Genomic DNA, 23,220 nt, shown 5'->3' with positions numbered 1-23,220 from the left:
TGGGTTTTATTAATTTGCTGGAGTGGCTCACAGAGCTCAGGAAAACACTCTACTTATCTTTATGGATTTATTATGAATAATACTACAAAGAGTACAGATAAACAGCCAGATAGAAAAGATGTGTAGGGAGAGACATGGGGGAAGATGGGCAAAGCTTCTATGCTCTCTCTGGGCATACCACTCTCTAGGAATCTTCATAGGTTCAGCCTTCCAAAAGTTCTTCTGTCTTAGCCCTTTTGGGTTTTTATGATGGCTTCATTACAAAAGGCACAATTAGGCTGGGCGTGGTGGCTCGTGCCTGTAATCCCAGCACTTTGGGAGGCCTAGGCAGGCAGATCATCTGAGGTATGGAGTTCGAGTCCAGCCTGGCCAACATGGTGAAATCCCAACTCTACTAAAAATATAAAAAATTAGCAGAGCATAGGTGCGGGCACCTGTAATCCCAGCCACTGGGGAGGCTGAGGCAGGAGAATTGCTTGAACCTGGAAGGTGGAGGTTGCCGTGAGCCGAGATTGCGCCATAGCACTCCAGCCTGGGCAACAAGAGTGAAACTCTTTCTCAAAAAAAAAAAAAAATGATTAATTAAATAATTGGTCATTAGTTATCAACTCAACTTTCAGCCCCTCTCCCCCAGAGACTGAAGTGGGTCTGAAAGTCCCAACTTTCTAATATTTCCTAGGTCTTTCTGGGGGATTAACCCCCATACTGAAACTATCTAGGGACCCCAGCCACCAGTCATCTCATTAGCACACAAAAGACACACATCACTCCAGACCTTCCCAGGGTTTGTGGAGTTCTGGCCAGGATACAGAGATGAAAACTAAATATATATTTCACAATATCACAGAGAAGTATGTTAATTAAGTATCCAATTTTTAGTAGATACGGTATTTCAAAATATTTGTTCATTTTATGTAGATTTCCAAATATATAGTATACAGAAGTTAAAATAGAGATCAGACAAATGGAACGAACTTTTGTGGCAATGAGATATCGAATTCTAAACAAAACCAAAGGCCATACCAACTAAGGGTTAAGTCATGCACTTCTACACTTAAAAAATAACCTATGTTCAAACTGCCACAAGATTTTTTTCTTTTTCTTCTAGCAGCCTTTAGATAAACAATATTGAAACAATTGCAGCCCACTGACTACCAGATGCTCACTAACTGATGCTCCACCCCATTTCAGAAACCATAATTACAGCTTTGATTGGACAAGAGATGAATTTCAGTAACTCTCTGCTGATAAAACAACACTTACCATAGAATAGTTTTAGCAGGTTTACAGAGGCTGCACACTGAGGGCCTTCATGACCTTCATGACTCAGCTTCACCTTTTGATGTGTAGGGCCTAAATGTAATATATTTAAGTGTTAAAGCTCTACTCCAAAGTGAACATGGGTACATGTAACATGCATATTTGCTTACTATGCATGTGTGCCCCCTTCACTAATATTTATAGCTCCTCCTATAACCTGTTAAATACGCACACTTAGGGTGGAACTTCCTGTTCTACCCTTCCCTCCCATCAAGTGTCTGCTTTCAGTTTCTGCCAAAGGCTGCTCTTCCCAGCCTGTAGGATGGCAAGGCTGCAGGTTGCAACCCTTTCTAAGAAATAAACCATTTCTTTCCAAATGTATAGATCTCATCATTTCTGGTTAACACAGACATTCATAATATTATTGTGCTTTTTTTTAATATATAAAATTTGATTTAAGGTCCACTTTTTATTTTGAATATTGGTGATCTGTGTATTATTATGTTGATTGCTCATTTTAGCAGTTTTATTTTCAAATAACTTTGGCTTTATTATTTCTACTATAGATTTGTTTTAAATATTATTTTCCCTTCCTTCTATACTTCACGGTGCTTAATTTCCTAGACTTATCCTAACTTCTTTCTAAACAGAACTTTCCCTATATCCCACAAATTTTTTTGTTCTCCTTCTTTCTTGGACCATGATTTATTTAGAAATGCATTGTTTAATTTCCAAAAAGTTTAATGTGTTATAATTATCTTCATATTAATTATTTTCTGTTCTGGAAGGTGAGTTAGTAGCTGATCTGAATTCTTCTCTGTAACCTCAGAAAGACCTGTGCATGAATGATACATGTAGAATTATTTTATAATAAGTCAAGAAATGTGTAGGAATATACTAGGTTCACAATGAGTGCTATGTTTTGATGAGTACCTGTACTTTATTGTTGAGATTGCTTATTGAGTAACCTGTTATGGATGATACTGAACTACTCTGGACAACGGAAGCAAAGCACACATTCAGGAGGGTATTATGTAATCAACATGTCATAAAAGCTGAAGGAGCCCCAGAGAGGCTAGCTTCTCTAAACTTAACTGGTCATTAGCATGCACATCCCAAGAGCATATTGGAGATATGAGATGGTGTGCCTGATATTACTGCTATGCTCCTGGTATTCATGCTGTATTGCATATTTTTATCTTTTCTTAAAGCTAAGTAAATTTGGTATGGATGAAGCCTCCTATGCCTTGTAATGTTGATTTACATTTAAATTCAAGATGACTACACCTAGTCAACTTGAATGAACAATACTTTGAAACTTCTTGATACTTGTTTTACCGATCTGCATATTGTTAATTTTGGTTAAATGTCCCATGTGCACTTTAAAAAAAAAGTGTATTGTGAAGTTTAAGGTTGAAAAACAATGTGTGTTGTGAAGTTTGAGGTTTATGATTCTAGATCTATCAATTAAGTCTACTTAGTTTACCCTTGCAGAATTGTTTGCCTGCTTGTTGTTCTATTAGTATCAAAAGACGGCATTTTAAAATCTCCCCTTCCAATTGCAAATATATCTATTTCTTCTTTTATTTCTGTTAGTTTTTTTTTTCTTTTTTAGGATATGTTTTTAGATGACTACAAGTTTTAAAGTGCTAAATTATTTCATAAGGCTGACTCTTTTATTTTAGGAAATAGACTTTCATAATATACACTTCCTTGGAGCTACCTCATTGAATATTAGCACAGCCATATAAGTGTTTTCCTGAATTGTGTTGCCGAGCGTATCTTGTCCTCCTTTCACTTTAAAACATGTGTTGTTGTAGGAATAGCTGTTGAATTTGTTCTTTTAATCAGGTCAGGTGATTATCGTCTTTACCTTGGCTTTATTTTTTTCAACTGAAAAACAAACCAGTAATTTAATTATTGCTCCTTTGAACATATTGTAGCTTACTTTTGTAATTTTTTCTTATTCATCTTTGGCTTTCAGTAATTTTGTATGATGTATCTCAGTGTGGTTTTATTGTAAATATTCTGCTATGTGCAATTAAATATTTGAGAATCTGTGGTTTGATGCCTTTCATCAATTTTGGAACTATCTCTCCAAATAATGTTCAAATATTGTTGTTAACCACATTCTATTTCTTTTCTCTTGGTACTTTAAACTCATGGATGCTTCAAGTTTTTAACTCGTCTCATATGAATCTCTAAGCTTTTTTTCTGTATTTATAAGTTTTTCCCTCTGTCAGTTATGACAATTTTTACCTAGTTAGCTTCCAGTTAATTAATCCTTTCTATCTTGTTTCTTTTTTTATCTCAACACCATTTATTGAATTATTTATATTTTCTCTAATATTTTGAAATATCAATTTCACCAGGTTCTAAATGCTTTTCTTTATTATTATACTTTAAGTTCTAGGGTACATGTGCACAATGTGCAGGTTTGTTACATATGTATACAAGTGCCATGTTGGTGTGCTGCACCCATTAACTCGTCATTTACATTAGGTATATCTCCTAATGCTATCCCTTCCCCGTCCCCCTACCCCACAACAGGCCCTGGTGTGTGATGTTCCCCTTCTTGTGTCCAAGTGCTCTCATTGTTCAATTCCCACCTATGAGTTAGAACATGCAGTGTTTGGTTTTCTGTCCTTGCAATAGTTTGCTGAGAATGATGGTTTCCAGCTTCATCCATGTCCCTACAAAGGACATGAACTCATCATTTTTTATGGCTGCATAGTATTCCATGGTGTATATGTGCCACATTTTCTTAATCCAGTCTATCATTGATGGATATTTGGGTTGGTTCCAAGTCTTTGCTATTGTGAATAGTGCCACAATAAACATACATATGCATGTGTCTTTATAGCAGCATGATTTATAGTCCTTTGGGTATATACCCAGTAATGGGATGGCTGGGTCAAATGGTATTTCTAATTCTAGATCCTTGAGGAATCGCCACACTGTCTTCCACAATGGTTGAACCAGTTTACAGTCCCACCAACAGTGTAAAAGTGTTCCTATTTCTCCACATCCTCTCCAACACGTGTTGTTTCCTGACTTTTTAATGATCACCATTCTAACTGGTGTGAGATGGCATCGCACTATGGTTTTGATTTGCATTTCTCTGATGGCCAGTGATGATGAGCATGTTTTCATGTGTCTGTTGGCTGCATAAATGCCTTCTTTTGAGAATGGTCTGTTCGTATCCTTTGCCCACTTGTTGATGGGGTTGTTTGTTTTTTTCCTGTAAATTTGTTTGAGTTTTTTGTAGATTCTGGATATTAGCCCTTTGTCAGGTGAGTAGATTGCAAAAATTTTCTCCCATTCTGTAGGTTGCCTGTTCACTCTGATGGTAGTTTCTTTTGCTGTGCAGAAGCTCTTTAGTTTAATTAGATCCCATTTGTCAATTTTGGCTTTTGTTGCCATTGCTTTTGGTGTTTTAGACATGAAGTCCTTGCCCATGTCTATGTCCTGAATGGTATTGCCTAGATTTTCTTCTAGGGTTTTTATGGTTTTAGGTCTAACATTTAAGAAGCCAAAAGAACAAAGCTGGAGGCATCACGCTACCTGACTTCAAACTATACTACAATGCTACAGTAACCAAAACAGCATGGTACTGGTACCAAAACAGAGATATAGACCAATGGAACAGAATAGAGCCCTCAGAAATAATACCACACATCTAGAACCATCTGATCTTTGACAAACCTGACAAAAAAAAGAAATGGGGAAAGGATTCCCTATTTAATAAATGGTGCTGGGAAAACTGGCTAGCCATATTCAGAAAGCTGAAACTGGATCCCTTCCTTACACCTTATACAAAAATTAATTCAAGATCTATCATTGTTTCTAATTTGCTGTTTAGCTCATTTTAATTAAAAATTTTAGTTGTAACTATCACTTCTAATATTTTAATTACATAATTTTTTAGATTGCAGTACTTTGATAAATCTATTCACATTGTGTTTTATTTTCTTGAGCATTTTCCTCACAGTTATTTTAAAGTTAATAAGTGACAAAGTTAAATGACTGATAATAATCTATATACTTCTGTTGTCTGTATTTTGGCATACTTTTAATCTTTTGAACCTCTCGCTAGGCATGCTGTAATTTTTTTTGTAAAATCTAGGCTGAGTGTATGAAACATTGTAGAGGCTGTAGATATTATGTATTTTTCTCCCTCCAGAGAAAAAAATATATAATGTTCTTTTAGAAGAGCACCTTGACTAAGTCTGTAATTGAAATAATTCACATCTGAGTGAGGTCTGGCCTAGTCTTGTTTGCATTTATTCTGACAAGTAACTTTTCAGAAAACTAAACTGAAACCCAGAGATATTTGCCAGGGCCCCTGCTCCTTGATAGGCCCTACATTTCTAATGCTTTTTTCCTGAGACTGTCAGAAATTTTTCGTTAGATTTTTTAACCCATTATCTGCTATTCTCTTGGTTTTAAGAAGAAAAGCATTAGGGAATATCACACTCATTTCAATGAATTTATCTAATCTATGGTATCTTGTTCTCTCAAGTCATGGCTCCTTGGATATGTTCTGATGCCTTCAAGGAGCTACATTTAAACACATTGTATCCTGAATTCTAATTTTTTTATGTGAGATTGCAGGTTTAATAAAATCATACAGCATGGTCAGATGCAAAAGTCTCCAAGTTGTTTCTAATTGTGCAGTTCATGTTAGTAGCTTTTAATACTTTTACTTTTTTAACATCACTGTGCTAAACTTACATGGGAAAAAGAAAATAAGAAAATAAAACAGACAAGAGATCTAATACTTGAAAAATATTTGGTATATAGCAAATATTTCGAACACACCAAAGCACTTTGTATTAGTTCTTTTTCATGTTGCAAATAAAGACATACCTGAGAATGGGTAATTCATAAATGATGGAGGTTTAACTGACTCACAGTTCTACATGGCTGAGGAGGCCTCACAATCATGATGGAAGGCAAAGGAGAAGCAAAGGCACTTCTTACAAGGTGGCAGGCAAGAAAGCTTGTGCCCGGGAACTCCCATGTATAAAACCATCAGATCTCATGAGACTTATTCACTACCACAAGAACAGTGTGAGGGAAGCCACCTGCATGATTCAGTTATCTCCACCTGGCCCTGTCCTTGGCAGATAGAGATTATTATAATTCAAGGTGAGGATTGGGTGAAGACACAGCCAAACCATGTCATACTTAAACCCCAGAACTCCAAGTAGCACAAGAAAAGGTGGGAGGTATGGATTCTAGGAACTATAGATTTCTCTTCTGTAGGGCTACTATGTTGAGCATAATAAGTGATTCTTTCAGAAAAAATAAAAGATAATATTCAAACAAAAAAATTATTGAATTATGGAGGATAAAACAGATCACTAGAGATAATTTATCTCTGATGTTGCAGAAGTTACCTCACACACAAGGCAGAGCGCCTAGCTACTTCATGGAAGAGCTACAGATAGAAGCCACGCTTACAGAATTTTTCTTTAGTTCTCTTTTAATGGTTTAAACTGTCCTTCTTGATAGTCATAAGCTGAGTGAGGGATGAAGATACCTGCACATTGAAATAAACATTTTTTTTCCATTTCAATGATAAATTTTAAAAGAAAAAAAAAAGGCAGGGGAGAAAAAAAGTTGGCATTAGGGTCCTGACAATTTTCAATTTTTACCTGGCAATGAGGGTGATTTAACCTTGTGCGTGTGGTGCACAGGTTTGCTACACCCATCCTATGTCTTAGTGCTCCAAGTGAAGCCTTCCATTACACACTAAAAAAATTGACGAGTGTGAAATAAATGGACCCAAACTGTGGCTGCATACCAGTGTTACAAAGGAAGCAAGCCTGTCTGAGCAACAAAACCAGAAATTGGCCCAGGGCAGAAAGCAGGGAAGAGCACCCAGTCAAGTGCTAATCAGGTCACCTTCCCTGGCAGGCTCCCACAGATCATCTGTTAAAGGCTACTGTCACATGCAAACGCGTGTTTATCTGATCACTGAAACAGTGCTGAGGTTTGGCTTACTGCCTCTTGCAGATCTCAGAAGAGTTAGCCTCACTGAAATCTCTGGGTGAGTTTTCAATTGCACATTTTATGTTCTTTGCTAGTTCTGACATTTCCAAATATTTCTCACCAACTTGTGGCTGAATGCAAGCCATCATGACATGCCCCAGAGGTGCCTAGCTAAGGCATGAATCACATAATGTCTATATTCACATTCTACAAAGTCCTCAGGGGTTGTTGTAGATGTGCATGTGAATTAATGCCCTTATAAAACCTAGCTCAGTATATTATTATTCAAACTTGATATCCAGTCTGTTAATGATTATTGGTCTGCAAGGCTATAAAGAATGTGCTCCTTTACAGATGGAGGCCTTAACACTGCAATTGCGTGTCTTAAATTGTTACCTTTTAACTTAGGATCAAGTTCTTATGGAAACTGAGGGAGCTCTATTGTGTTTTAATCATTAATTGAGCAAACAAATATTTATTGACTACATACAATATGATGGTCACTATACCAATTTCTGGGATATGACTTCCAGTGAGCTCTATTGTGTTTCCATCATTAATTCAGAAAATATTTACTGGCTACTGACAATATGAGGGTCATTATACCAAGCTCTGGGATATGACTTTCAACAAGGCAGATGTGTTGTCATCTACAAGTAGGTCAGAGTTTAATGAAGTAGTGGAAATATCACTAGATTGGCTGTCATAAGACTCGGATTGTACTTTTAGGTACTTCACAAACAGCATGGCACAGATCACTGCTTCTCCATTCATTAAGAGGAAGTAACTTACCTGAAGATAAAGAGATGAGCCTCATTTCTCCCAAGAAAAACAAATAACAATTGGGCCTTTGTATAAATTTCCATTTTTCTTTTCACTACCTGCATAGCCTTGAACATGTTACCTCACCCTACCTTTTTTAATCAGGAAAATGTGAATGATGATAATAGTCCTTATTTGGTTGGATAATTGAGGATATTAGATGCTGTACCTATATCACCTAGACTATTGTGCTTGGCATACAGTGTTTGGTAAGTGTTTGCTTTTATTATTCTGAAACTAAAGTAGTTGTTACATCTCTAGCAATTTAATTCAGCACACATTAATTGAAGCCCCACAATGCTTGTGGCATGTATGAAATAAGACTCACTTCCTTTTCTCATTAGGATATTCACTATCTGGGGTGAAGGGCAGTATTTCTAGCCAAATAATTAAATCAGCATTATATTTTGCTTTCAGAAACAGAGTTATATGCAAAGTTATGTTTGTGCAAAGATGTGTGAAAAATCAAGTTTACCTAGATAAGCAATTATACAAACATTATGAAAGATGCAATCACTAAAGCTCTAACAGATGAATAATTCATCAGAGAAGAATCTAAGATACCTTCCAAGCCATCTCCATTACACTTTCTGTCTCACACTCTCCCACACATACAAACATGTGCACACGCATACAGTAACACTATAAACTTTAGATAACATTCAGAATTTATATCTTAACTCTACCCTCTTTCCATTAATTTCTCCTTGCCAGGGAATATAGATTACAGTTAAACACATGGTTATAATCAGACTTAGGTTTGATTTCTGGATCCTTTTATATAAGTCTACTATCCCCCAATCCTAATTAATCTAGAGAATCTGTGTGCCCACTTGCTCAGTAGGTATAAGTAATCATGCAACATACTTCTACAGATTTCTGTGCATTGAGCAGTCTAGATGAAATGAAAGTAATTTTCCAAGATCGTCTTTCAGCAGATCCAGATTTCATGCTTATCTGATTTCTCACCTATATATGTTTGGAAAGATACATAACTCACCTGCAAGCTGGAAAATGACAGAAGCCAGTAGCATGACGCAACCCATCTGTCTCCAAGCAGTAGGATATAATATTGAATAATATCTTCATTGCTGCATTGTTTGTAGAATTTGAGACCATTTGACAATATAATAAATATTCACTGAGTGCCTACAAGCACTACTCTAGACATCAAGAAAGCATCAATGGACAGGACTCTTAAAATCTCTGCCCCTTTTGAGCTGACATTCCAATTGTAATGGATATAAAGTGAAATCTCAAACTGGTAAGCCCGAAATAAATATTAGCTTCTATCACCTTCAGCCTTATTATTGTAATTATTTCAAGATAACCCCTGATGTTCTCTGTAACAATATTTCACCTTTATAAAAATACTAGGTAACTGAGTGTTGAAAAGACAGTGTGTTTCATCTGTACAAAATGCAAAGAGAAAGGGCAAGAATGTAGAAAGGAAGAAAACTATAAAGGGATGTAATCAAGTCAAAATTAATTCGGTGAATTAAATTGCAATTGGCAATGCATTTCCTCCTTCTGGTAAACCAAATATTTCAGAAAAGATTATTTATGAATTATTCTTGAGACTTTTCTTTCACTTTGTGTGATGGTTAATATTAGGTGTCAACTTGACTGGATTAAGGGAGGACTAGATGGGGCTGGTGAAGCATTGTTTCTGGACCTGTCCATGAAGGTATTTCCAGAGGAGATTGGCGTGTGAGTCAGTGGACTGGAGGAGAAAGACCCACCCTCAGTAAGTGGGAAGACGCTCCTCTCCTGTAGCCACAAGGTTGAAATTGTTGAAAATAAAACACAGCCCTCATCATGGCATTGGCTGACTTACAACAAAAGGTGAACTCTCAGGATTGTAGGGTGTTTACTGTTAAAGTGAGGACATTAATTAGAAAAGTACCATTCAATAAACTGAGGGTCTGGCTAGAACAGGACTTGGGGAAGTAGGGTGGATATTCAACTTGCTTTATTCCTTCTCTTTCTCCCTTTTAGACTGGATTGCCTTTTGTTCCTCCTGTCCTTAGATATCAGGCCCCAGATTACTCAGCTTGTGGACTCTGGGACTTGCACCAGTGGCCTTCTGGGAGCTCTCAAACCTTTAGCCTCAGACTAGGGGCTGCATTGTCAATTCCCTGGTGTTGAGGCTTTTGGACTTGGACTGAGCCATGCTACGAGCATCTTTCATTTTCCAGCCTGCAAATGGCATATCACGGTAATTCACCTTTCTGATTGTGTGAGCCAACTCCCCCCCAAAATTCTCTTTTATATAGATCTATTGTTTCTTTCCCTTTGGAGAACCCTGACTAATAGAGATTTTGGTATCAGAAGTTGTTCTAAAGGAACGGAATTTTAAAGATGAATTTTAATCGCTTTTGAGGTTTCTACAATTGGCTTTCTAATCTCATTAGACCTTCAAATGCTAAGGACTCTACTTCAAATATTTGTGGAAAACCAAGAAATGTTGGTTGATTGCTCCTGACATCACTAAACAAATAGATGGAATTAAAGGACAAGCTCAGGAATTTGGACTCTCAGCTGCAGATGCACATAAATAGCCTAAAAGCTTCTAAGTATTCTCTGAAGGAGAATCTTCTCTTCTGTAGCCACAAGGTTGATTGCTGAAAATCAAACACAAGCCCTCATCATGTCATTAGCTGACTTACAACAAAAGGTGAACTCTCAGCCTCGTAGTGTGACTACTGTTAAAATGAGGACATTGATTGGAAAAGAATAGGATACTGTACATTGGAATAAGAACGTATGGGAGGACTCCAATGAAGCTTGGGGACAATGAGCTCCTAAATTCTGATGAGCCTTTTTTGCCAGGGGAAGTGGCCTCCCTACTCCCAGTGGCAGTGGCAATAGCCCTCACAGTGGTATTCATCTTTCTGCCTCTATCTGGAGGAATTAACCATGCATTGCCTGAGGAAACAATAATGGCATCCCCTGAGGCAGCTGACAAACAAGACAATGCTGGTTCTCCTGGGAACCCACTCCCACCATGCCTCTTTTCTTCTAGAACAATGACTGGACTCAAGTCCCAGAGGTCCCTAAAGGTGAGGTGTAATGAGGAAGTGTGCTATACTCCAAAGAACTAGCTGACTGTTCTATTTTGTATACAAGCAGAAAACTGGGGAAACATGAATGGGAATGGATATTAAGGTTGCAGGATAATGGGAGAAGGAAATAAAGCTGGATCAGGTTGAATTTATTAACATGGGCTCACTAAGCAGGGATTTAATGTTGCAGCTTGGGGAGTTGATAAAAGTTCTAATTACTTGTTTGGTTGGCTGAAATATGGATCAAAAGCTGGCCCACCATGAGAGCTAGAAATGCCTTCTCTTCCTTGGTTTAATATAAAGGAAGACATTCAAAGGCTTAGGGAGTTAGAATGCTAACGCAGATTTTTCACATAAAACCTAGTCACCCACACTGTGAGGGTCCAGAAGATACACCTTTCATTAATACTCTGAGAAATAGATTTGTGAGGAGAGAACCAGCATCCTTGAAGACCTCTGAGATTTCTCTTCTATGTATTCCAGACCATACAGTGAGAACCACAGTCACTTAATTTTAAAACCTAAATGCAATGGGAGTAACTGGATCCCAAGGTGGCAGGGGCCAAGTGGCAGCACTCAATTGCCAAAGGCAAGATGGACATGGTTACAGCAAGAGACAGCAGAGGCAAAACAACAATCAGAATCGTCTGACCCAGGTAGACCTACAACATTGTCTAATTAATCATGGTGCTCCTTGAAGCAAAATAAATGGAAAGCCTGCTACATTCTTACTTGATCTGTATATGCAGCAAACGTCTAGATCAAGTGAACACAAGTCTAACTTGAATCATAAAAATAGAGAATCATAGACCCTCAATCAATTTCCAGACTTGAGCCAGTTTATAGACCCAGAACCCCTTGAATGAAGGGGAGGCTGAGTCGCCTTGAGGAAGGACCCCAGTATACTGCCAACAATTTAAACTGTCAATCTTTTACATCCTTCCCCAAAGGAAACTCTGACCTTTTACTTAGGTAAATAAATACTGGGGAAAGGAAAATAATCAGAACTTTTTGGGACTGCTGGACACTGACTCTGAACTGACATTGATTTCAGGACCTGAAACATCATTGTGGCCCTCCATTTAAAATAGGGGGTTACAAGGTCAGGTGATTAATGGAGTTCAAGCTCAGGTTCAATTTACATGGGTTCCCAAACCCATCTTCTGGTTATTTCCCCAGGTCCAGGTGCATAATTTGAATAGACCTATTCAGCAGCTGGCAGAATCTCCACCTTGGTTCCCTGATCTGTAGGGTGAGGACTATTATGGTGAGAAAGACCAAATGAAAGCCATTAGAACTGCCTCCACCAAGAGTAGTGCTTCTATACATCAATAATGATGATATAGCTGAAAAAGAAATAAAGAAAGCAATCCAATTTACTATAGCTACAAAAAATAATACCTAGGAATAAATTTAATCAAGGAGGTGAAACATCTCTACAATAAAAACTACTCAACATTGATAAAAGAAATTGAAGAGTACACCAAAAAATAAAAAGACATCTCATGTTTATGGATTTAAATAATTAATATTCTTAAAATGACCATATTACCTAAACTGATCTACAGATTCAATGCAATTCTTAACAAAATACCAATGGTATTCTTTGCAGAAATAACAAAAAAAAATCCTAGATAACAATTTGTCTGCAGCCACAAATGCCTCTGAATAGTCAAAGTATTTCTGAGCAAAAACAAAACAATGCTGGAGGCATCATACCACTTGGCTCCAAAATATATTACAAGGCTATAACAACCAAAACAGCATGGTGCTGGTATAAAGAGAGACAAATAGACCAATGGAATAGAATGGCAAACCCTAGAAATAAATCCATGTATTTAAGACAATTGATTTTAACACAGGTGCCAAGAACATATACTGTGGAAAGGACAACCTCTTCAATAAACGATGCTGTGAAAATTGAATATTCATATGCATAAGAATGAAACTAGACATCTATTTCTCTACATGTACAAATATCAACTCAAAATGAATGAAAGACTTACATATAATACCTCAAACTATAGAACTAATAAAAGACAACATAGGAAAAATATTTCAGAATTTTGTTCTGGGCAAAAATTTTATGGATAAGACTTCAAAAGCATAGGCAACAAAAGCAAAGATAGATAAATGCAGTCTTAACAAACTATAAAGCTCCTGCACAACAAAGGAAACAAGAGAGTGAAGAGACGCCTATAGAATGGGAGAAAATGTTTGCAAATTATTCATCTGACAATAGATTAATATCCAGAATATGTAAAAAAAACTCAAATAAGTCAACAGCAAAAAAAAACCTCACAAATAATTCCGTTAGAATTGGGCAAAGTATCTGAATAGACATTTCTCAAAAGAAGACATACAAATGGCCAACAATTATATGGAAAAATGCTTAACATCACTAATCATCAGGGAAATGCAAATCAAAACCACGATGAGATGGCTAACTTTGTTGGAATGACTCATCAAAAAAATGAAAGATAACAAATGTTGGCAAGGATGTGGAGAAAAGGGAACTCTTATACACTGTTGGTGGGAATGTCAGTTAGTACAGACGTTATGCGAAATAGTATCAGAGTTTTCAAAAAACTACAAATAGAAATACTATACGATCCAGTAATCCTAATACTGGGTATTTATCTAAAGGAAAGAAAATCAGTATATCAAAGAGGTATCTGTGCTCCCATGTTTATTGCAGCACTCTTTACAATAGTCATGATATGGAGTCAACTTAAGTCTTTATCAGCAGATGAATGGATAAAGAAAATGTTCATATATACACAGTGGAATACTATTCAGCCTTGAGAGAATAAAATCCTGTCATTTATGGCAACATGGATGAACCTGGAGTACATTATGTTAAGTGAAGTGAGTCGGACACAGAAATACAAATATCACATGTTTTCACTCATATGTGAGAGATAACAAGTTTAGCTTCTAAAAATAAAGAGTAGAATTGTGGCTCTTCAAGGCTGAGAAGGGTAGTGGGGAGGGAAGGATAAGGAGAGGTTGTTTAATGGATACATAATTATAGCTAGAAGGAGAAGTCTAAGGTTTTATAGCATTATAAGGTAATTATAGTTAATAAAAATTTATTGTATATTTTCAGATAGCTAGAAGAAAGGATTTAGAATGTTCTCTACACAAAGAAATAATGTTTCAGGAAATGGATATGCTAATTATTCAGATTTGATCATGATATTATATACACGTATCAAAATATGACTCTAATTATTTTGTATTGCATATGTGCAATTATTTTGTATCACTTAAACATTTTTTAAAACTACACAGTAAATAAAATAAATTATCCTCTAAAATGTAATAGATGTGTGTGTGTGTATACGGAAATATTCATGAAGCATTCATTATATATCAGATTCTATTCTTGGCCCTGTAGATTTTGCATACTTGGGTGTTAGTATACATTCTAGGGTCTTCACATTGCCTATGTCAGTGCATGCAGAGTTCATCGTAAATTTTTATTAAGTTCTTGCCAGTTTTTACATTTCCTGTCTTCTGTTTTTCTCTTCAGGTACATAGAACAGAGGCTGTTAGGAAATTTGCCTTGCAACTAAAATTTAAGCAAAGAAACAACTTGTCATCTACCTGTTTACCTCTAATAGAAGCTTATACACATATGCATGGGCTTGGAGAAAATGATATTCACTTAAAAACAATATAATAATGACATGTACAAGCCATATAGCTCCAAAACCTTTCAAGTGCTATGTCCATTTGTGAGGACATATTTATCAGTCTAGTACTACCTTGTAACAGTACAAAAGTACATTCACATTATTTTTCTAAAGGAGCTTAGTTCCTAGAGGGAAAAAATACACTCTTCTCAAAGTTTTATAATAATAATTAACATACCCTACATGATGTTTGTGAGACTCAAATAAGGAAAACAATGTAATATGCTATATAAGAGCAACATATTATTGTCAAAGTTTTATTTCTTTTTCTCTCTATCTCTCTTTCAAACAACTCATAATCTACTCTGGTTTTTAAAAGTAGTTTAGTTGTAGAATACTCTGTTCACATAATTTATTTATTCACATTAATCACATAATTTATAAATCATAAAATATAATGATAGTGGTAATAATATAAACAATGATCTAAAAGTATGTTAAAAGTTATAATCTTCACATCGCACTCTTATGAAGTAGGTTAATAGACAATACATGGTTTGCCTAATTGCACATAGAAATGACTGTTTGGGCCAAGGATTCAAATCTGGGTCATGCAGGCAGAAGTACTGTTCTCTTGATGTTCATTCTATGCTGTTTAAATAAACCTCATTTTAGTCACATTAATCATATAAATAAATAAATATTTCATTGTTAACCTATTACCATTCAGAGGAACGAGCTTTCATATTTGACTATATGATTTACAATTACCTGGGACCAATTTATGGCGTTTCACTCAAAACAGGTGATAACGTAAGCTGTTCGTGCAAAAAGAATTAGAGAATTGTTGGAGGATTAATGCTTCTTCTAGCCCTTCTGACCACCAATCCAAGCACAGTTATGAGTAAACACATTTTAAAAAATGATGAGGCGAGAACTCTTTTGGCATATCATTTCCCTTAATTAGTCTGCCAACAAGCATAAATGCCTGCTCTGAAAGCCTGAGTAGCAGTGAACTCACAGTAGCACAGAGTTCTAATGCAAGATTTGACCTTGCCCTTATTGCTCAACATTCTATAGGTGATGACAATGAGTTGAGTCCTTTGATGACATAGATTGTTTACTTAAAGTCCTTCCATCAGAGCCTTAACAACGTAATACAGAGTTGAATAAAGTGGTTTGCAGCCTGTTGTCAAAAAAAAATAAAATACACTGTCCACAGTGTCCTGGAAAACTGTTAACACATTGTTAGTAGTTTCCAAGCAAGGATATCGTTAAACATATTTCACGTTAATGTAGTCTAGCTCAGTGGCAATTTTCTCCTAGTAAAGAAATATGAGGTTCTTACAAGGTTTAAGCAAATAATACAGAGTGGGCTTGAAACACTCACAAGTCACGAATTGAACTTTCACTCCTTGTAGTTTAATAACCAAATAATACATTTTATAACTAATTACAGAGAATTTTTTATGTGTTGACTTCCAGTGGGTCACATTTTTTATAGGCATATAATATTAAGAAATAAAGTTAGAGGTATCACTATTTTATGTACATTTAGCTGGAAGTTTTTAAGCAAAATTAAGAGGTGGAATGTGATTGCTTGTTCACTCTACAGTGAGTTGTTAATCAGCAGAAGTTAATAAGATTCAATTAAGAATTAAATGCTTATGAGAAATTTAATAGTGTGTTCCTACCAAAAATAAAAATAAAATAAAAGAATTTCTCTGTAACAGTAGTGTAGAGGTAAATAGTTATCGGGCCTCAGGCATGATGGAATAAACTAACCCAGTACCAGAGTTAAGAAGAAATTTCCTTGGTGTGGCTATTTTTCTCAATTAGGGGCATCATGGCGAGTTTATTCCTTTCTTCTAACACATCCATCATTCGATGCAGGAGGAAGCAGGAGGCTCGACTAGATGGACCATTGACCAGTTCTGGCATATAAATTCCTGTTTGGAGTCCTCCAAACAGGACTTTATTTAGAACTCTCCAAATTCTAATATCCAACAGGATTTTTGTCTTGGCTCTGGAGACTAAATCATCTCTTTGACCAAAGGAGATAGATTTATGCTGCTGAAAAGGAATGCACTCTCTGGAGCAGAGGACAGAAATTCTATACCACCCAGAGGAATGTGTCCTCATTTTATCTATTAGTGATTTTAAATCCGCTGTATTATTTTTTTCCCCCAGAGAGTTTGTTTGTGTTGTTAGTTTGGTTCATATCACATCTTTTGGATTTGAGGGGTTGAATATATAAAAATTGAATATTTGGCCCAACTTCTGAAGCTTTAGGGAGAATAAATCCCTTCCAATATAAGTGTTAAATGAGCCACAGCACTGATTTATTGTCTGCTAAACACTGGAGAATGTGGAGTATTTGTTAGGGAAATGAGGCAATGAGGGAAAACTGAAATGTTGACATGAAGGTTTTCATATTAAACTCTAGTATTTTCCATCAAGCAGCCATGCATTTTCTGGTGATTAAAACTGAAAATTAGAAGTAGGAACTTGCATCCCTATTCACTACAAATAAATTAACTCTACTGTATAACTGGTACATCCTTGAGAACACTGTTAGAAGGAAAAATAGCACAATGGTAAGACAAGGTACACAGACACAAATGAGTATTTAAGAAGATAAGCAGTAAATGTTTCACTGGATTGTTTTTCTATGAAATCAAGAATAAATTATCAAGGGTCAAAGGATCTTAACAATTACCTTTCCCAGATGTCTTATCTGGAATTTGAATTCCTTTGCAATAGTCACTCATTTAACAGTCACTCTCCTTGCTCTGACTTATGTTCAAGAATAGCTAATGGCCAGGCGCGGTGGCTCATGCCTGTAATCTTAACACTTTAGGAGGCTGAGGTGGGAGGATCACTTGCAACAGGAATAGCTAACTATATTGAACACATTTTTCTGTAAGGAAATATGTACATGCACAAGTATCTCATTTCTTGACGAGACATCTCTGTTGTAATAAAATTATTATTTATATTAAAGCAAAGCTAACGTCCTTCTTACTTAGTGTTTACTGTGCACCAAGCATTGCCAATTTTCTGGCAAATAAACAAACAAAACAACCCTTTAGGATCAGAAAGACGAACCTCTTCCTCTGCTATGGATTTGCAGTGTCTGTGTGGCACTTTTGACTAACAGAGCAAACCTTGTGTTTGTGGGCAAAAGAGAAATGTTTATAGGTTTCAGCTATATCACAAACCTAGGTGATATAAATGCACAAACAAGAGTGCATTTGGAGTGGAGAGACAATCAATAGACAACTGGCATAAATGGAAAACTAGAGGCAGAAAAATCAGATGCAAAAAACATTGCAATGCTATAAGAAAGAGTTCATTCAAGCCAAGTCAAGGACAGAGGAAGTATATAAAGGGGCGAAGAATGCAAGAGACATCTCAATGATGAAATAAATAAACTGATGTAGGCTTTACTGTATAAGAACCATGTGATATATTAAAAAGCGTATGAGCTTTTGAATGACTGAAGTAAAATTAATTCTTATTTGAATCTGAGCTTTATTATTTGCTTTCTGTGTAAATTAAAAAAAAGAACAAGAAAAAACTACTAAATTTTGTCTCAATCTCAGATTCTTTCTTATATAAGGTTGTAAATAATATGGGATCTCTCAATATTGAGATGACTAGCACATAACTTATACATAATGGCTACTAAATGAATAACACACACCATTGTCAACTATTCTAGTAGAAAACTTTGGTTTTCTCTTTTAGACTTTATTTGTGGTAAAGAACACCTATATCTTGTTTACTCCTTACCCTTCTCTATTACCCTGCTAAAAATTCAACTTTTCTGTCCTCTCCTGCCATCTTGCACATACATACAGTACCCATTAATCATTAAGGATTAGAATTATGAGTCAGGATCAAATTAACATAAATCAAATATTAATTTCTACAGAAGTGTTTATTAGTACAGTCTTATTCTATTACACATACAGCTAATAGAAATAATGTCTGTGCAATAATTTTTGACTTAATATGAAAGCTAATTATTAAAATTATGTTTCCAAGATAATTTTTTACAACCTGTCACAGACAGGTTGTAACCAAAAGGCACATTATATCATTACTCCAGGTTCAATACTTCATAAAACAACATTAGTTCTTTGCAGAGAGTAAGTACTTTCTGCAGAAAAAGATGGTTGAAATTTATATTTTAAGATGTCTCATGGTCTATATTCTTTCCCTGGTAGGTGACACTCAATGAACACTCCACCTTCTGAATGACCATACCTTTATGGTAGAAGCTGGGTAGAAGGATGACAAATACCTTAACCGCACGTCTTATGTTCAGGGAATTCCTTGGGGATTCCATCAAAATAGTTCCACTTCAAAAATGGCTAAGGGCAAATCCTGTGGTAAAATTAGTGTTCTCTTTCGGCTTTTTGCCACAATTTACATTCACTCATTCAAGAAATTTTCTGAGCTTCAAAAACATATTTGTATCAAATTGGAACAGTTATTATAATATAAAATTGACCACTTTCAAGCCCTGGTGTTCATCTTTCACAATCCAGGCAAATTTAAACCTTTTCTTATGTATCTCTTGATACAGCAGAAATAAATTCTTCCCTTCTTTGTCCTCCTTTGGAAGTTAATTGATGTCTGTCTTATTTTGCTTATTATATTCTGCCTTTCACTACAACTGGGGATATTCATCTCTCAATACCAGATTATACACTCTTAAGGCTTTTGTGCCACTCAGTTTCCCATATAGCTTGGCATTATATCTTGTAAGCATAGGGGCTCAATGAATGTGTGGTGAATTGAATTGATCTGAGACAAATCACATTCCAGAGCAATGTGCATGGATCTTCAATAGAGAAATTATACAGAAGAAAGATAATTTAAGCAAATCATTCTTTCAAAAGCCTTAACCTTGGCCATAGCTAGTCCCTTTTTGATGGTTAATTTTATGTGTCATCTTGCCTGGGCACAGGCGCCTAGATATTTCATTAAACATTATTCTGGTTGTATCCATGAGGATGTTTCTGGATGAGATTTACCTTTGAATACAGATTGAGTAAAGCAGTTTGCCCTTCCCAATGTGGGTGGACCTCATCCAATCCCTTGAGGGCCTGACTAGAGCAAAAGGTGGAGTAAGGGAGAATCCACTCTCTGACTGACTGTGTTTGAACTTGGACATGAGTGTTCTTCTGCCCTGGAGCTCAGACTAGAATTTACTTAGATCATTAGCTCTTCTGGTTCTCAGGCCTTTGAACTCAGACTAGAAATATACCATTGGCTCTCCTGGGTCTCAAATTGCCAATTGCAGATTGCGGATTTTGGGACTTCTCAGCCTTTGTAACAATGCAAACCAACACCATATGCATATAAGCTGTATATATGCATATATGCTCCTAATTTGTTGTTTCTCTGGAGAACTAAGACGAATACACCCTCATAATAAGTTTATCAATCCAAGAAAGAGAGAAAATTGTGCTTAAAATGCACATGCTACATTGGCCTATGTTCTCTTGTCTCCATTGTCACCCTAAAGTGTTGACAATGAGAACAAAGAGTCAATTATGATGCTTAAATCATATATTATCTATATCTGGGAATTCAACTGACATAAGTAACACATTTTTTGCATGACCTTCAATGATGCCCCTTGTCTTGTCACATTAAGAATGAATAAGCACTCAACACTCTGGGTGCCCCACTTCCCCCTTACTGTCTGCCAGCTATAGCCAACATAACCCCGAGGGACAGTGATCACCCTAAACAGAAATTCATTGCAACTTATAAGCTGGGGGTCTGAAATATTTTACCTGGAAAAATCTATCATACAATACCTTCAGACTACTTGTTTATGTCTCTTTAAAAAGTACAAATAACTTCAAACGTAATCACTAACAACGAGATAGCAACAGAAAAAGTAAATACCCTCCCCTCAACCTCATGCCTATGGAATTAACAAGATCAACCAGGAAATTATTTAGTTAACTAAGGTTAAAGAATAAAAGTGGCATTTTGGTTTCATTTTACAAACAATGCCACAACAAAACCCAGGTAAATCAATAAATAATCACACACATCAATTGTGTAGAGAACGTATACTGCAAATCACTTAATAAGATAGTTTTAATCATCAGGAACAGCCACCTTCATTTTATCTTACATTTTATTTAAATTCATTATATTTTGAAAAATTTTGCATCCTATATGAGAAACTAGCTTCAAAAATACAATTAAACTTTCCAAATGCCTCAGGGAGTATGTCTTTTTCCTATCCTCCCACCATAAAATTAGAAAGGAAGCTGATGGCTATTTAGCTGAGAGGATCCCTGTGGGTGACTGGAAAGTTGCTGGGGGGGAACAGAGGAGACATTACCTCTATTAGGAAGGTCACTGTTATTTTGAAGGGAATGGGTTTTTGCCTCAGTGCCTATAATGCTAATGTGTAGATCCAGAAGCTATACATTGACTTAGCATTTCAGGAAAGTACAGGCCATGACATTGTGATACATTGGCATAGAATGCCAGGAGACACCTATTCAGATTTATCAATATTTACTCTAATACTCTCTAAAGTCAAGCTACTTAAACATTGAAGTCACATATATCAATGTAACTAAAGAAAAAGACTTTCTGTAAAGCACTAAAGGACCATATCTAGGTCTTTATTTTCTCTTGCCAAAACCATAAAGTTTGTGTAAAGATCAATTGAAAGAATACAGGGCAAAGTGTCATAAAAAGATTGGAATTATTATAATCATAAATTATTCCTCTGATGGCTGTTGCTGTGGTATAGTTTGTTCTATACAGCACTATAATGAAGCAGGATTCTGTTACTGTCAAGTTTTTTGATCAATAAAAATAACGAACTAAAGTAATTCACATTATCATTACATGGAGCTCTTCCAAGACCCAAACATTGTTTATTTCACTGTGAATGCACACTTGGATATTTTGCAATGTTAGAATAACCAGTTAATTTTCCAAACTATATATTCATTTTTAAACGAAAGGAAGAGGGCTTTTGCCTTGGGACCAATGATACTAATGTGTAGATGCAAATTCCAACTCTATGAGTTAGTTTTCACTCTTTGACCCACGTTCAATAACAAAAATCTACTCAAGACACCTGTTGCAAAGATGTAAATTACGTTGATTAATAAAATTATCACAAATATTAAGCTACATTTATAACTTGCTTTTTATAATTCATTTTTCTTTATTTTGCTTCTTTTGGCTAAACAAATACCAGTCCCCTATAGATGTTTAGATTTGATTGACAAATTCAACGAGTGATATGTACTGACGTATATGTTTGCTTACAATATGTATTGGAAAAATATAAACGACGAGAGTGAGAAAAAATGGTTCCAAGTTTAATGTAAAAATGACTTTCTTTCAAAGTTGATTATTCCATTCTTCTTTTCTTTGGAGTAATTTCCAGTCATTGTTGGGTGGGGTGATTGAGAAGAATTGATTATTTAAATAGGACTGCATCTTTGGAGATTGCACTTAGGGCAAATGAATATTGGATATCCTGGTAATGGAAGCTCTCCCTAAGGGTATTTGAGTTTTCTTTCAGAGTAGGTTAAGTGCCATGATTAATACTCTGAGTAAGTATCATCTGCTATGTTATCAAAAGACATGAACAACTTGAAAGATGATAATTCACATTTGCCACAAACTAAATGCAGTTTTAGCCCTTTTCCAAGGGTAGGGTACATCAAATGCTGCTTGAAGTTTGACTCAATAGACAAATTGTCCATTTCTTCTTTTCCTCCCTGCTCAGACTGTTATCTGGGAGAGAATCATTTGCAGGAAAAGAATAACTTATCAGAAAGGAGAAACTGCACAGAAGATCCAAAGGCTCAACTGTTCCCATGTGTACTGGGCTTCTGACTCATTCTGGTTCTCGGGAAAGAGGCAAATCTCTGTTTCACAGCAATTTTCAGAGGGATTTGGGGGCTCTCAGGCTGCTATGAGCCAGTGGCTGCTGTGTGCATGCAGGAGGAGGTCATCTTGCAGAGGAGTAGAGATGTTAGCTCTGCAGGGAAATAAAGAAAGATAAAGAAGGAGCTAGTCTGCCTTGTGTATGTCATTTATCCCTTCCTTAGATTGGCAAACAATTTTCTTTCAAGTAAAGGGAAATAATACATTTGAACATTGTCAAACATATTTATCAACATATTTATATGCAAACTGAGTCGTTCATAATGATTTTCCTTTCTCCAGGCATTGGCAAACATAGATAATCAATGTTACCCGGTGACTACAAATAGTTTTCTCAAAAGGCTGTCTTCCCTTTTCAACAGACAGATTGTCAAACTACCAAATAGTAATGCTCAGCATAGCAAAAATATCACTTAATTGACTATTTGCAGATTAACACTTTCTAGGGATCAGTAATGTTAGAAAGCTTTAATGGCTGTAGTAGTTTA

The 23,220-nt window shown here is 35.9% G+C and overlaps 2 long non-coding RNA genes across 6 annotated transcripts in view; one reads left to right on the top strand and one right to left on the bottom strand.

Moving 5' to 3' along the window:
- The window catches only part of LOC103892400 (uncharacterized), a 97,012-nt gene extending 81,195 nt beyond the window's left edge, over window positions 1-15,817 (bottom strand). For 2 of the 5 annotated variants that reach the window (XR_008513147.2, XR_008513146.2), the window contains exons 1-3: window positions 15,554-15,803; window positions 1,264-1,353; window positions 435-557 (exon numbers count right to left, since the gene is read on the bottom strand). This is a non-coding gene — a long non-coding RNA (uncharacterized LOC103892400). Of the gene's footprint in view, window positions 1-434; window positions 558-1,263; window positions 1,697-15,553 lie in introns of those variants that run through there. The other 3 variants (XR_008513144.2, XR_008513145.2, XR_010137006.1) reach the window with 3 other exon arrangements.
- The window catches only part of LOC129049803 (uncharacterized), a 56,484-nt gene extending 33,627 nt beyond the window's left edge, over window positions 1-22,857 (top strand). Inside the window, exon 5 of the long non-coding RNA XR_008513150.2 lies at window positions 22,572-22,857. This is a non-coding gene — a long non-coding RNA (uncharacterized LOC129049803). The remainder of the gene's footprint in view (window positions 1-22,571) is intronic.
- Window positions 22,858-23,220: the final 363 nt, after the last annotated feature.

This window comes from Pongo abelii, chromosome 15 (assembly GCF_028885655.2).
Source record: "Pongo abelii isolate AG06213 chromosome 15, NHGRI_mPonAbe1-v2.0_pri, whole genome shotgun sequence".
Taxonomy (NCBI): Eukaryota; Metazoa; Chordata; class Mammalia; order Primates; family Hominidae; genus Pongo; species Pongo abelii.
This window is presented reverse-complemented; position numbering and strand designations above follow the sequence as displayed.